The sequence below is a fragment of the Mesoplodon bidens genome, assembly GCF_964165515.1.
Source record: "Mesoplodon bidens genome assembly, chromosome: 7".
Taxonomy (NCBI): Eukaryota; Metazoa; Chordata; class Mammalia; order Artiodactyla; family Ziphiidae; genus Mesoplodon; species Mesoplodon bidens.
This window is the reverse complement of record NC_138164.1, coordinates 29840531-29853832: the sequence shown is the minus strand read 5'-3', so window position 1 is coordinate 29853832 and position 13302 is coordinate 29840531. Positions and strand designations below refer to the sequence as shown.

The 13302-nt window shown below is 39.8% G+C and overlaps 1 long non-coding RNA gene across 1 annotated transcript in view; it reads left to right on the top strand.

The window, feature by feature from the left end:
* The window catches only part of LOC308619776, a 279938-nt gene that overhangs the window by 244302 nt on the left and 22334 nt on the right, over nt 1–13302 (top strand). The window lies entirely within an intron of this gene.

Sequence of the window (13302 nt, the reverse complement as noted above, 5' to 3'; positions counted from 1 at the left end):
ACAATTCTGCAGCTAAGCCTCAGGGCCTTTGCCTCGAACTGTTCCTCCTGGGGTGCTGTGTTCCCCAAGTTGGTTTGCTTGCTCACTTACTTCAGATATAGGTCTCAGGTCTTCACTAAGAACTCTGTGTACTTCTCCAAACACCTCACATCTGCCACGCTCTCTATCCCCTTTCTCAAAGTATTAAGTCACGTGTCAACCGGAAAACAGAAATCACTCTGAGTGTTTAAAACAGGAGGAATTTAATGCAGGAAATTAGTTCTGTGAGTGATGGCTGAGAAGCCAGAGGAGTTAGAGGAACAATCCAGGAGTTAGAAACAGTAGGAAATCGCTAGTCCCCGTCCCCTCATGAAGGTGGGAGAAAGCCACCCATATCACCTGGCGGAGGCAGGCAACACAGTGGTTGTGGCAGAGCTGGAGCAATGGGGAGACAGCCACCACTACCGATGCTGACTTCTCCCTTCTCCTGCCCTCTGGGCTCTCGGTACCTCTCATTGGATGAACTCACTGAGGCCTGTGCTGAGCCTGCAGGGGACAGCACCCACCATCTTGTTCTGAGCCGAGGAACCAACTACAAGGCAAACAGGCCCAGCACCGGCACAATCTGCTCTCTGCTTTTCCTCAGAGCATTTATCATCCTTGAAATATGTACACTTTTTTGTTTATTTGTAGTTTCTCTACTTTGACTGGAATATGGTGTCCATGAAGGCAGGGGCTTTGCTGTTTTGTTCACTGTTATACCCCCAGCTCCTAAAACAGTTCCTGGTACATAGTAGGCAGTCAATAAATATTTGATGAATGAGAGAATATGTCTCAACAGACAGTGCATCTGACTTATAGCAGGCATTAAACACATATTGAATAATTGAAACTGATGAACAATTATAATACCAAGGTAACTGTTATGTGAAAAATAACAATGTGCCAAGCTAGATGAAATCCATCTTAACAGATTTTATAATGCAAGACTCCTGAGAAGATCACATTCATATGAAGAAACTTATAATTTATGATACATTTTCATTTGTGGTTCCTTCGAATCCCTAGTATCATATTTCCTGAAGCTTTTAGACTCATTTAGTTTCCATTTCATCTTCATGAATTTGTCATTTGAAATACTTCCCATTTGATTCTTTTTAATTCTAAGTTTTAAAAATAGTTCAGGAAACCTGAAATTCTAAATTCAGTGTATCAAAGCAATAAAACAAACTTTGGAAATAAATGCTTCTATTTGTTACTAGTAAAATTGAGCACTGTAATTTATTAAAAAATGGACAAAAATCATTAATTTGTGAAATCTCAGGACTAAAACCAAATTTGGCCTTATTGTCAATTAAGCAATAAATACTGCATGAAACTATAAATAGTAGTCAGACAGAAACACTTCTCTGTTCTGGAAACTTATCACTGTAAAGAGGTCTTAAATTCATTGTTGACTGTCTTGTTTGTATTTTTTTGTTGTTCCTAGAGATCAAATTCTAAATCTAAGTGATTCAAAGTGGATTTTTATTTTCATGTGGAAACTTCAGATAGATAGTGGTATTGGGTAGTAAGTGAATAAAGACCCCAAATTTATGATATTATGACCAATTTAAGTATGTTGAAGATATTTCTTAGGTGCTGATCTTCGTTTTGAAGATTCTCTATATGTGAAGACAAACAAGGGGCTGAATTTCAAGCCCAAAGATATGTCATGTGTTCACGGGACTTCCCTGGTGGTCCAGTGGCTAAGAGTCCGCCTTCCAATGCAGGGGACACGGGTTTGATCCCTGGTTGGGGAACTAAGATGCCACATGCTGTGGGGCAATTAAGCCTGCATGCCACACCTAGAGAGCCCGTGAGCTGCAACTACTGAGCTTGCACGCTCTGAAGCCCATGTGCCACAATGAAGACCCAGCACAGCGAAAAAAAAAAAAAATATATATATATATATATATATATACATGTCATGTGTTCAAAATAATTGTAAGACCAAAACCAAAAACAACAATAAATCATCCTGTTTTCCTCTGGGACAAATGGTTCATTCAGGTGAGAGTCTTAGGAGAGTCCAACCATGATAAATAATAGAAAGGTTATGATGAATTTCTCTCTTTGTCCCAAGGCAAGAAGAATTCAATACATTCTCTGTGTGTGAATTTATTTGTTCCATCTCAGCTGCTCATATCTCCAAAATGAATAATATTTCTTGACATAGTCTTGTTCATGCTTGTTTTTAAAGCTGTTTCTTTCTTTCAGGACCTGATCACAGGTCCTTGAGAAAACAAAGTTTGCTGTTCCAGTCAATTTGTTCCCAGTATGTGTATGGTACAGCAGGCTTCTAGTTTTTCCAACTGTTTGTACTTTTGGATAAACTGTTTAATTTACCTAATTACAATAATGATGGCTCACACTTATCTGACACTGTGCATTAAGTGCTGATTCTACGAGCTGTATGTGACCAGTTGTTCAGAGTCTGGGTTTCTTACTCTCCTCTTTTCACAAGTGGAGAACCCAAGGCACAGAGAGGTCAGTAATTTGCCCAAAGTCCCACAGCTGTTAAATGGAGGAAGTGGCTGCAAGCCTAAACAGTCTGGCTCCCACGCCCATACTCTTCCCAGCCTCCAGGCTAGCAAAGGGAAACTAAAACGTCTTCTTTATGAAGAAAGGCCAAAGTGTATTTTGGTACTCTTCTCTGGGAGAAAAAATAAGCTGCTTTTCCAAGAAAAGGGAGGCCCTGATGGCATGTTCAAGAGACAGTAAACAGGGGCTTCCCTGGTGGCGCAGGGGTTGAGAATCCGCCTGCCGATGCAGGGGACATGGGTTCGTGCCCCGGTCCGGGAAGATCCCACATGCCGCGGACCAGCTAGGCCCGTGGTCGCTGGGCCTGCGCGTCCGGCGCCTGTGGTCTGCAACGAACAGGAGAGGTCACAACAGTGTGAGAGGCCTGCATACCGCAAAAAAAAAAAAAAAAAAAAAAAAAAAGAGACAGTAAACAAAGTTACAACTTAACTGCTTTATGTTTAAAAAGAAAAATAATTAAATAAGGAGGAACTTGGGTTCCTCATAGAGGGCAAAGCAGGGAGGGGGTCAGACAGGGGAGACCGAGGGTGGAGTCCAGGGCAGAAGTGACTGGAGAGATGACTGAGGGTTGGGTTGGCTAAAGGACATTAAGAATAAGAAGGCTTTTCCCCAACCACTTGGAGGGCCTTAGAAAACTCCATAGGTTTTTTGAAGTCAAGTTCATTTAAATATCAAAGGATGAGTGATATCACCTGACCTCTGGGTTATACTTATAAATCTTTAACATTTCCCTAATAGTCAACATAGGTTCCTTAGAAAACTGTTTTTAGATATTCCACTAGGTTGAAAATAGGATTATTCTTATAGTTGTATCAAATTTTTTCTTGAAAATCAGGGAGACAGTAACTGACCATAAGCAAATCTGAGTACAATTTCAGATGCTCTCCAAATATCACAGGTATTTATGCCACAGACTGAGAATAGATGTCAGGAAACAAAACAAGACTGATCAACATTTGAAAATCTACTTCATGTTATGTACTAACTTGCACTACTTTTTCTAATAAGCAATGTTGAAGTAGAATTAATGTACAATAAAATTCACTAATTTTAGGTGTACATTCTTAAAACATATATATTCAGTAGTCTCACCACCACCATAATCATGATATTGAACATTTCCATCACACGTGTTCCTCTGTAGTCGTCCCTTCCTCCACTTCAGGCCCCTGGCAACCAGCCATCTGTTTTCTATCATTATAGTTTTGCCTTTATAATTTTTCATATAAATGAAATCATATGATACATGGTCTTTTGTGTCTGTCTTCTTTCATTTAACATAATGCTTTTGAGATGCATGCATATTGTTGCATGTATCATTCATTTATTACTTTTTATTGCTGAATAGTTGTCCATGGGATGTACCACAGTTTATCCATTCACTGATTCATAGACATTTGGGTTGTTTCCAGGTTTTAGATATCATAAATAAAGCTATCATGAACATTTATGTGCAACCAGTTATGTGAGCATGTTTTCATTTTTCTTGGATAAACGTTTAGGAGTGAGGTCATTGGGTCACATGACATGTATATGTTTAATTTTATAAGAAACAGCCAGACTATTTTCCAAAATGCCTGCATTATTTTTCCTTCTCACCAACGCTCTAAGAGAGTTCCAGTTACTCTACATCTTGTCAACATTTGGTATTTTCTGTCTTTTTAATTTTAAACATTCTGGTGGGTATGTAGTAGTATCCCATTGTGGTTTTAATTAGAATTTTCCTAATGGTTAAGATGTTGAATATCTTTTCATGCGTTTGTTAGCCACTCATATAGCAAATATTTTAGCCATTTAAAAAACTGAGCTGTTTGTCTTCTTATTTTCAAGTTAGAAGCATTCTTTATATATTCAGGATAGAAGTACTTTATCACATATATATTTTTTGAAAATATTTTCTCCCAATGTGTGGCTTTTCCTTCCTTTTTGAAAAGCAACGTTTTTTGTTTGTTTGTTTGTTTTTGTGGTATGCGGGCCTCTCACTCTTGTGGCCTCTCCCGTTGTGAAGTACAGGCCCTGGACGCGCAGGCTCAGCAGCCATGGCTCATGGGCCCAGCCGCTCTGCGGCATGTGGGATCTTCCCAGACCGGGGCATGAACCCATGTCCCCTGCATCGGCAGGCAGATTCTCAACCACTGCGCCACCAGGGAAGCCCTGAAAAGCAAGGTTTTTTTTTTTTTTTTTTTTTTTTTTCTTTTTGCGGTATGCGGGCCTCTCACTGTTGTGGCCTCTCCCGTTGCGGAGCACAGGCTCCAGACGCGCAGGCCCAGAGGCCATGGCTCACGGGCCCAGCCGCTCCGCGGCATATGGGATCCTCCCAGACCGGGGCACGAACCCGTATCCCCTGCATCGGCAGGCGGACTCTCAACCACTGCGCCACCAGGGAGGCCCAGCAAGGTTTTTAAATATTGATGAAGTTTAATTCATCAATTTTTTCTTTTATGGTTCACACTTTTTATGTCCTATCTAAAAATCTTTGCTTGATCCAAGATCACAACACTTTAAAAAATATTTTCTTCTAGAAGTTTTATATTTTTAATTCCTCTATTTAGAGGTCTATGACCCATTTTTAGTTAATTTTTGTGAATGGTGTGAGTTAAGAATTGAAGTATTTTTTTAAACGTGTTTGTATATTTATTTATTCCAGCGATATTTTTTTGAAAGATGCACCTACTATTCCCTACATGCTATGTATTAAGCTGTACTTCTTAAAATTTACTTTCTGCTTCAAAGATGAAATCACTCTTTTCTATATCTCTTTCTTTTTCTGTTTTTCATGTGACTCACTTTATTGTGGTATTCACTTTTTTCTAACATCTTTATTAGAGTATAACTGCTTTACAATGGTGTGTCAGTTTCTGCTTTATAACAAAGTGAATCAGCTATACATATACATATATCCCCATATCTCTTCCCTCTTGTGTCTCCCTCCCACCCTCCCTATCCCATCTCTCTAGGTGGTCACAAAGCACCAAGTTGATCTCCCTGTGCTATGAGGCTGCTTCCCACTAGCTATCAGTTTTACATTTGGTAGTGTATATATGTCCATGCCACTCTTTCATGTCATCCCAGCTTATGCTTCCCCCTCCCTGCATCCTCAAGTCCATTCTCTAAGTCTGTGTCTTTATTGCTGTCTTGTGCCTAAGTTCTTCAGAACCTTTTTTTTCTTTAGATTCCATATATATGTGTTAGCATATGGTATTTTTTTCTTTTTCTGACTTACTTTACTCTGTATGACAGACTCTAGGTCCATCCTTCTCACAACAACTAGTTCAATTTAATTTCTTTTTATGGCCAAGTAATATTCCATTGTATACATGTGCCACATCTTCTTTATCCATTCATCTGTTGAGGGACACTTAGGTTGCTTCCATATCCTGGCTATTGTAAATAGTGCTGCAATGAACATTGCGCTACATGTCTTTTTTGAATTATGGTCTTTTCAGGGTATATGCCCAGTAATGGGATTACTGGTTTGAATGGTAGTTCTATTTTTAGTTTTTTAAGGAACCTCCATACTGCTCTCCATAGTGGCTGTACCAATTCACATTCCTACCAGCAGTGCAAGAGTGTTCCCTTTTCTCCACACCCTCTCCAGCATTTATTGTTTGTAGATTTTTTGATGATGGACATTCTGACCGGTGTGAGGTGATATCACATTGTAGTTTTGATTTGCATTTCTCTAATGATTAATGATGTTAAGCATCCTTTCATGTGTTTGTTGGCAATCTGTATATCTTCTTTGGAGAAATGTCTATTTAGGTCTTCTGCCCATTTTTGGATTGGGTTTTGTCTTTTGATATTGAGCTGTATGAGCTGCTTGTATATTTTGGAGTTTAATCCTTTGTCAGTTGCTTCACTTGCAAATATTTTCTCCCATTCTGAGGGTTGTCTTTTCATCCTGTTTATAGTTTCCTTTGCTGTGCAAAACCTTTTCAGTTTCATTAGGTCCCATTTGTTTATTTTTGTTTTTATTTCCATTTCTCTAGGAAGTGGATCAAAAAGGATCTTGCTGTGATTTATGTCATAGAGCGTTCTGCCTATGTTTTCCTCTAAGAATTTGATAGTGTCTGGCCTTACATTTAGGTCTTTAATCCATTTTGAGTTTATTTTTGTGTATGGTGTTAGGGAGTGTTCTAATTTCATTCTTTTACATGTAGCTGTCCAGGTTTCCCAACACCACTTATTGAAGAGGCTGTGTTTTCTCCATTGTGTTTTCTTGCCTCCTTTATCAAAATAAGGTGACCATATGTACGTGGGTTTATCTCTGGGCTTTCTGTCCTGTTCCATTCATCTATATTTCTGTTTTTGTGCCAGTATCATACTGTCTTGATTACTGTAGCTTTGTAGTATAGTCTAAAGTCAGGGAGCCTGATTTCTCTAGCTCCGTTTATCTTTCTCAAGATTGCTTTGGCTATTCGGGGTCTTTTGTGTTTCCATACAAATTGTGAAGTTTTCTCTTATAGTTCTGTGAAAAATGCCATTGGTATGGTAGTTTGATAAGGATTGCATTGAATCTGTAGATTGCTTTGGGTAGTATAATCATTTTCACAATGTTGAATCTTCCAATCCAAGAACGTGGTATATCTCTCCATCTGTTTTCTTTCATCAGTGTCTTATAGTTTTCTGCATAGAGGTCTTTTGTCTCCTTAGGTAGGTTTAATCCTAGGTATTTTATTCTTTTTGTTGCAATGGTAAAAGGGAGTGTTTGCTTCATTTCAGTTTCCGATTTTTCATCCTTAGTGTATAGGAATGCAAGAGATTACTGTGCATTAATTTTGTATCCAGCTGTTTTACCAAATTCATTGATTAGCTCTAGTAGTTTACTGGTAGCATCTGTAGGATTCTCTATGTATAGTATCATGTCATCTGCAAACAGTGACAATTTTACGTCTTCATTTCCAATTTGTGTTCCTTTTATTTCTTTTTGTTCTCTGATTGCTGTGGCTAAAACTTCCAAAACAATGTTGACTAACAGTGATGAGAGTGGGCAACCTTGTCTCGTTCCTGATCTTAGTGGAAATGGTTTCAGTTTTTCACCATTGAGAACGATGTTGGCTGTGGGTTTGTCATATGTAGCCTTTATTATGTTGAGGTAAGTTACCTCTATGCCTACTTACTGGAGGGTTTTATCATAATTGGGTGTTGAATTTTATTAAAAAGTTTTCTCTACATCTATTGAGATGATCATATGGTTTTTATTCTTCAATTGTTAATATGGTGTATCACATTGATTGATTTGCATATATTGAAGAATCCTTGCATTCCTGTGATAAAAGCCACTTGATCGTGGTGTATGATCCTTTTAATGTGCTCTTGGATTCTGTTTGCAAGTATTTTGTTGAGCATTTTTGCATCTATATTCACCAGTGATATTGGCCTATAGTTTTCTTTCCTTATGACATCTTTGTCTAATTTTGGTATCAGGGTGATGCTGGCCTCATAGAATGATCTTGGGAGTGCTGCTCCTCTGCTACATTTTAGAAGAGTTAGAGAAGGATAGGTGTTAGCTCTTCTCTAAATGTTTGATAGAATTCACCTGTGAAGCCATCTGGTCCTGGGCTTTTGTTTGTTGGAAGATTTTCAATTTCAGTGCTTGTGATTGGTCTGTTCATATTTTCTATTTCTTCCTTGTTCAGTCTCAGAAGGTTGTGCTTTTGTAAGAATTTGTCCATTTCTTTCAGATTGTCCATTTTATTGCCATAGAGTTTCTTGTAGTAATCTCTCATGATCCTTTGTATTTCTGCAGTGTCAGTTGTTACTTCTCCTTTATCATTTCTAATTCTATTGATCTGAGTCTTCTCCCTTTTTTTCTTGATGAGTCTGGTTTATCAATTTTGTTTATTCTCTCAAAGAACCAACTTTTAGTTTTATTGATCTTTGTTATTGTTTCCTTCATTTCTTTTTATTTATTTCTGACTCATCTTTATGATTTCTTTTCTTCTGCTAACTTTGGGGTATTTTTGTTCTTCTTTCTCTAATTGCTTTAGTTGTAAGTTTATGTTGTTTATTTGAGATGTTTTTTGTATCTTAAGGTAGGATTGTATTGCTATAAACGTCCCTCTTAGAACTGCTTTTGCTGCATCCCATAGGTTTTTGGGTTGTCGTGTTTTTTTTTTTTTTTCTTTTTGCGGTATGCGGGCCTCTCACTGTTGTGGCCTCTCCCGTTGCGGAGCACAGGCTCCGGACGCGCAGGCCCAGAGGCCATGGCTCACGGGCCCAGCCGCTCCGCGGCATATGGGATCCTCCCAGACCGGGGCACGAACCCGTATCCCCTAAATCGGCAGGCGGACTCTCAACCACTGCGCCACCAGGGAGGCCCTGTCGTGTTTTCATTGTCCTTTTTTTCTAGGTATTTTTTGACTTTCTCTTTGATTTCTTCAGTATATCTTGGTTATTAAGTAGTGTATTGTTTAGCCGCCATGTGTTTGTATTTTTGACAGATTTTTTTTCCTGTAATGGATATCTAGTCTCATAGCATTGTGGTTGGAAAAGATACTTGACATGATTTCAATTTTCTTAAATTTACCAAGGCTTGATTTGTGACCCAAGATATGATTTGTCCTGGAGAATGTTCCATGAGCACTTGAGAAGAAAGTGTATTCTTTTATTTTGGATGGAATGTCCTATAAATATCAATTAAGTCCATCATGTTTAATGTATCATTTAAAGCTTGTGTTCCCTTATTTATTTTCATTTTGGTTGATGTGTGCATTGGTGAAAGTTGAGTGTTGAAATCCCCTACTATGATTGTGTTACTGTCAATTTCCCCTTTGAAGGCTCTTAGCATGTACCTTATGTATTGAGTTGCTCCTATACTGGATGCCGAAATATTTACAATTGTTATATCTTCTTCTTGGATTGATCCCTTGATCATTATGTAGTGTCCTTCTTTTTCTCTTGTAATAGACTTTGTTTTAAAGTCTATTTTGTCTGATATGGGAGTTGCTGTTCCAGCTTTATTTTGATTTCCATTTGCATGGAATATCTTTTTCCATCCCCTCACTTTCAGTCTGTATGTGTCCCTGGGTCTGAAGTGGGTCTTTTGTAGACAGCATATATACAGGTCTTGTTTTTGTATCCATTCAGCCAATCTCTGTCTTTTGGTTGGAGCATTTAATCCATTTACATTTAAGGTAATTTTCTATATGTAAGTTCCTATTACCATCTTTGTAATTGTTTTGGGTTTGTTATTATAGGTCTTTTCCTTCTCTGTGTTTCCTGCCTAGATAAATTCCTTTAGCATTTGTTGTAAAGCTGGTTTGGTGGTGCTGAATTCTCTTAGCTTTTGCTTGTCTGTAAAGGTTTTAGTTTCTCTGTCAAATCTGAGTGAGATCCTTTCTGGGTAGCTTAATCTTGGTTGTAGGTTTTTCCCTTTCATCACTTTAAATATGTCCTGTCAGTCCCTTCTGGCTTGCAGAGTTTCTGCTGAAAAATCACCTGTTAACCTTATGGGGATTCCCTTGTATGTTATTTTCTGTTTTTTCCCTTGATGCTTTTAATATTTTTTCTTTGTAATTTATTTTTGATTGTTTGATTAATATGTTTCCTGGTGTGTTTGTCCTTGGATTTATCCTGTATGGGACTCTCTGCACTTCTTGGGCTTGATTGATTATTTCCTTTCCCATATTAGGGAAGTTTTTAACTATAATCTCTTCTAATATTTTCTCAGTCCCTTCTTTCTCTCTTCTTCTTCTGGGACCCTTATAATTCGAATATTGGTGCATTTAGTGTCATCCCAGTGGTCTCTGAGACTGTCCTCAATTCTTTCCATTCTTTTTCTTTATTCTGCTCTGCAGTAGTGATTTCCACTATTTTATCTTCCAGGTCACTTATCCATTCTTCTATCTCAGTTATTCTGCTACTGATTTCTTCTAGAGAATTTTAAATTTCATTTATTGTGTTGTTCCTCATTTTCTTTTGCTCTTTAGTTCTTCTAGGTCCTTGTTAAACATTTCTTGTATTTTCTCCATTGTATTTCCAATATTTTGTATAATCTGTACCATTATTGCTCTGAATTCTTTTTCAGGTAGACAGCCTATTTCCTCTTCATTTGTTTGGTCTTGTGGGTTTTTACCTTTCTCCTTCATTTCCTGTGTGTTTCTCTGTCTTCTCATTTTGCTTAAATTACTGTGTTTGGGGTATCATTTTTTCAGGCTGCAGGTTCTTAGTTCCTGTTGTTTTTGGTGTCTGCCCCCAGTGGGTGAAGTTGTTTCAGTGGGTTGTGTAGGCTTCCTGGTTGAGGGGAATAGTGCCTGTGTTCTGCTGGATGAGGCTGGTTCTTGTCTTTCTGGTGGGCAGGTCTGCATCTGATGGTGTGTTTTGGGGTGTCTGAGACCTTATTTTAGGCAGCCTCTCTGCTTGTGGGTAGGTTTGTGTTCCTGTTTTGCTCATTGTTTGGCATAGGGTGTCCGGCAATGTAGCTTGCTGATCTTTGAGTGGAGCTGGTTCTTAACGTTGAGATGGAGATCTCTGGGAGATTTTCGCCATTTGATATTACTTGGAGCTTGGAGGTCTCTGGTGGACCAATGTCCTGAACTTGGCCCTCCACCTCAGAGGCACAGGTCTGATGCCTGGCTGGAGCACCATGACCCTGTCATCCACATGGTTCAGAATGAAAGGGAGAAAGAAAGAAAGAAAGAGAGAAAAAATAAAATAAAGTTATTAAAATAAAAAATAAAATATAATTATTAAAAATAAATTTTTTAAAAGTAATAAAAAAAGAAAAAAGAGAGCCACCAAACCAAAAAACAAATCCACCAATGATAACAAGCACTAAAAACTGTACTAAAACCAACAAACAAAAAACAACAACAATAACAGAAATAAATACAAAACAAACAAACAAAAAAAACCGGACAGACAGAACCCTAGGACAGATAGTAAAAGCTAAGCTATACAGACAGAGCACACACAGAAGCATACAAATTCACACTCACTGATAGAAAAAATAGAAAACGTATATATATATATATATATATATATATATATATATATATATATATATATATCGTTGCTCCCAAAGTCCACTGCCTCATTTTGGGATTATTCATTGTCTATTCAGGTATTCCACAGATGCAGGGTGCATCAAGTTGATTGTGGAGATTTAATCCACTGCTCCTGAGGCTGCTGGGAGAAATTTCCCTTTCTCTTCTTTGTTCACACAGCTCCCGGTGTTCAGCTTTGGATTTGGCCTTGCCTCTGCATGTAGGTCGCCTGAGGACATGTGTTCCCACTCAGAGAGGATTGGGTTATAGTAGCAGCTGATTAGGGGGCTCTGTCTCACTCAGGCTGGGGGGATGGAGGGGTACAGAATGTGGGGTGAGCCTGCGGTGGCAGAGGCTAGTGTGAAGTTGCAACAGCCTGAGGTGTGCTCTGTGTTCTCCTGGGGAAGTTGTACCTGGATTATGGGACCCTGGCCATGGCGGGCTGCCTAGGCTCCCAGGAGGGGATGTGTGGATAGTGACCTGTGCTTGCATACATGCTTCTTGTTGGTGCAGCAGCAGCCTGAGCGTCTCATGCCCGTCTCTGGTGTCTGCGCTGGTAGACATGGCTCACGCCCATCTCTGGAGCTCGTTTAGGCAACACTTTTAATCCCCTCTCCTTGCACATCGTGAAACAAAGAGACAAGAAAAAGTCTCTTGCCTCTCAGGCAGTTCCAGACTTTTTCCCGGGCTCCCTCCCGGCTAGCTGTGGCGCAATAGCCCCTTTCAAGCTGTGTTCACGCAGCCAACCCCAGTCCTCTCCCTGGGATCTGATCTCCGATGCTGGAGCCTCAGCTCCCAGCCCCCACCTGCCCTGGTGCATGAGCAGACAAGCCTCTCGGGCTGGTGAGTGCTGGTCGGCAGCAATCCTCTGTGCAGGAATCTCTCTGCTTTGCCCTCTGCACACCTGTTGCTGAGTTCTCCTCTGTGGCTCTGAAGCTTCCCCACACCCCCACTCCATCACCAACTGTGAAGGGGCTTCCGAGTGTGTGGAAACATTTCCTCCTTCACAGCTCCCTCCCACTGGTGCCGCTCCTATCCCTATTGTTTTGTCTCTGTTTTTTTCTTTTTTCTTTTACCCTACCCGGGTACGTGGGGGAGTTTCTTGCCTTTTGGGAGGTCTGAGTTCTTCTGCCAGCATTCAGTAGGTGTTCTGTAGGAGTTGTTCCACATGTAGATGTATTTCTGATGTATTTGTGGGGAGGAAGGTGATGTCCACTTCTTCTTTTTTTTTTTTTTTTTTTGCGGTAAGCGGCCTCTCACTGTTGTGGCCTCTCCCATTGCGGAGCACAGGCTCCGGACACGCAGGCTCAGCGGCCATGGCTCACGGGCCCAGCCGCTCTGTGGCATGTGGCATCTTCCCAGACCGGGGCACGAACCCGTGTCCCTTGCATTGACAGGTGGACTCTCAACCACTGCGCCACCAGGGAAGCCCCCACTTCTTACTCTTCCTCCATCTTAAAGCTCCTCCTATATCCCTTTATTTTAGGAATCTGGTAATACTTAACCCAAGGAAATAAATGTGTGATTTGGAGGACTAGCTGTAGGAATTCCTGAGATATTCTGTGCTTATTTTCTATCAGTTGACACCTACTGAATCCATCACCTAATCAGAATCAAGTTCAACTGACAGCGTCCCATCTTTTGGGTCAGAAAATTAATGTAGAGCTTTGCTAAGCATTTAGCTTTGAGGGTGTAAAGGTAAAACTTAAAGAACAGATACATGGTTGGGTTTCTAAACATACAACATATAAAG